Source organism: Sciurus carolinensis (assembly GCF_902686445.1).
Source record: "Sciurus carolinensis chromosome 14 unlocalized genomic scaffold, mSciCar1.2 scaffold_101_arrow_ctg1, whole genome shotgun sequence".
In the NCBI taxonomy this organism is placed as follows: Eukaryota; Metazoa; Chordata; class Mammalia; order Rodentia; family Sciuridae; genus Sciurus; species Sciurus carolinensis.
In genome coordinates, this window is record NW_025920105.1 from 100,617 (window position 1) to 103,313 (window position 2,697).

General features: G+C 39.6%; 1 pseudogene; it reads left to right on the forward strand.

Moving 5' to 3' along the window:
* The first annotated feature begins 381 nt into the window (after positions 1-381).
* Positions 382-2,395, forward strand: LOC124973227 (G-protein-signaling modulator 2-like; annotated as a pseudogene).
* Positions 2,396-2,697: the final 302 nt, after the last annotated feature.

A 2,697-nucleotide genomic window follows, 5' to 3' on the forward strand; every position in this document is an offset into this window, starting at 1 on the left:
TGAGTCCCTTTGAAACCAACTTAGATACTATCTCAGAATTACAGTAAAAGGGGCTGGAGATGTAGCTCAGAGGTTGATTACCTGTCAATTCAATCCTTAGTATCAAAAATAGGAGGAATATATTCTAAAAGAACTTGAGGTAGAGGACTGTTAATCCATGAACACTGATACACTGCTCTTTTAAAAATGAGCTGTTGGGCACAGGGGGCATGCACCAGCCTGCTGCTGTGCCCCTGCCTGGCTCACTCTTGGAGATGCCCAGACCCACCTGAGGCAGGGGCCCTGAGCCCCTTCCTACTGCCTGGGGCCGCTGTCACAGCTCCATGGTGTCCACCGCACACTAGGGACCCACCGGTCCACTGGAGCTTGTAATATGACTTGATGGAGGAAAATTTGATAAGCATGAGGGAAGACCATTCTTTTCATGTTCATTACAGAATGGAAGCTTGTTGCCTAGAGCTGGCCTTGGAAGGGGAATGTCTGTGTAAATCAGGACACTGCCATGCTGCTGTGTCATTTTTTGAAGCTGCAGCTCAGGTTGGAACTGAAGATCTAAAAACACTTAGTGCTATTTACAGCCAGCTGGGTAATTCTTATTTCTATTTGCATGATTATGCCAAAGCATTGGAATACCACCATCATGATTTAACTCTTGCAAGGACTATTGGAGACCAGCTGGGATAAGCCAAACTAGTGACAATCTGGGAAACACCTTAAAAGATCTTGGGAATTTTGATGAAGCTATAGTTTGTTATCAGCGACATCTGAATATTTCCAGAGAGCTTAACGACAAGGTTGGAGAGGCAAGAGCACTTTACAATTTTGTTAATGTGTATCATGCCAAAGGGAAGAGTTTTGGTTGCCCTGGTGCCCAGGATGTAGAAGAATTTCCAGAAGAAGTGAGAAGTGCTCTGCAGGCAGCTGTGGATTTTTATGAGGAAAACCTATCATTAGTAACTGCTTTGGGTGACTGAGCAGCCCAAGGACGAGCCTTTGGAAATCTTGGAAATACACATTATCTCCTTGGTAACTTCAGGGATGCAGTTATATCTGATGAACAGCACCTCCTTATTGCAAAAGAATTTGGAGATAGAGTAGCTGAAAGAAGAGCATATAGCAACCTTGGAAATGCATATATTTTTCTTAGTGAATTTGAAAATGCTTCTGAATACTTCAAGAGGACACTACTATTGACTTGACAGCTTAAAGACAGAGCTGTAGAAGAACAGTCCTGTTATAGCCTTGAAAACACATATACTTTACTTCAGGACTATAAGAAAGCATTGACTATCATCTGAAGCACTACACAATTGCTCAAGAGCTAAAAGATAGAATTGGTGAAGGAAGAGTTTGTGAGCTTAGGAAATGCATACTCAACTCTTGGAAATCATGATCAAGCAATGCATTTTGCTGAAAAGCACTTGGAAATTTCAAGAGAGGTTAGAGATAAAAGTGGTCAACTAACAGCATGACTTAATCTCTCAGACCTTCAAATGGTTCTTGGTCTAAGCTATAACACAAATAATTCCATGTCTGAAAATACTGAGATTGTTAACAGTTTATATGGTGCTCGCCCCAAGTTAGGACGCTGACACAGTATGGAAAATATGGAACTCATGAAGTTAACACCAGAAAAGGTACCAAACTGGAACAGTGAAATCCTTACTAAACAAAAACCTTTATTGCCAAACCTTCTGCAAAGCTACTCTTTGTCAACACACTGAAAGGGAAAAAGTACAAAACCAATTCCTCTGCTAAAGTTCTCCAAGATGCCAGTAATTCCATTGATCACCGAAATCAGAATTCTCAGAGGAGAATCAGTGCAGATACTGTTAGAGATGAAGGATTCTTTGAACTCTTAAATAAATTTCAAAGCAACAGGATGAATGACCAGAGGTGCTGTTTACAAGAAAAGAGCTGCCATGCAGCTTCTTCTACTCCCACTAAGGATATGCTGAAAACACCATCTGTTTCTGTGGTGTCCCCCAACACCGATGAGATTTTAGATCTTGCCAGTTCACAGAGCTGCCATCTGGATGATCAGAGGGCCAGTTTCAGCAATTAGCCAGGACTTCATCTGACAAAAAACAATAGTCAGTCAGTACTTGACTGACTAATAACTAATGACAATAAAGAGCCTGATGAAGACTTCTTTGATATCCTTGTAAAATGTCAAGGGTCCAGATTAGATAATCAAAGATGTGCTACACCATCTGCTGCTACAAAGGGTCTAATGGTAAAAGATGAAGATATTTTTAGCCTTATTTTATGATCTCATGCAAAAAGAATGGATGAACAAAGAGTTCTTTTACAAAGAGATCAAAACAGAGACACTGAATTTGGACTAAAGAACTTTTTGCAAAGTAATGCTTTGTTGGAATTTAAAAATTCAGAAAAGAAAAAGAAAAACACTAATTGCTATGGATTTTTTTTAAAAGAAGACCTTGTTTCCTTTCAGAACACTGTAGGAAAATTAAATTTATTTTTTTCCTAAAAAGGAGGATGTATAGCACTGTAAAAGAGCTTAAAATGTTTTTAGAATGATGTACATATTTAATTCAGTAGTACAGTAGTAAGGAATTAATGTTGCTCTGGACACTCACTTGTTGGAAGGTGGAAGTGTCCCAGAAGGTGTGTCAACCACTCCTGTGATTATTGTCTAGGATTCTGTTTTTTGGCAACTTTTGTTAGATTCGT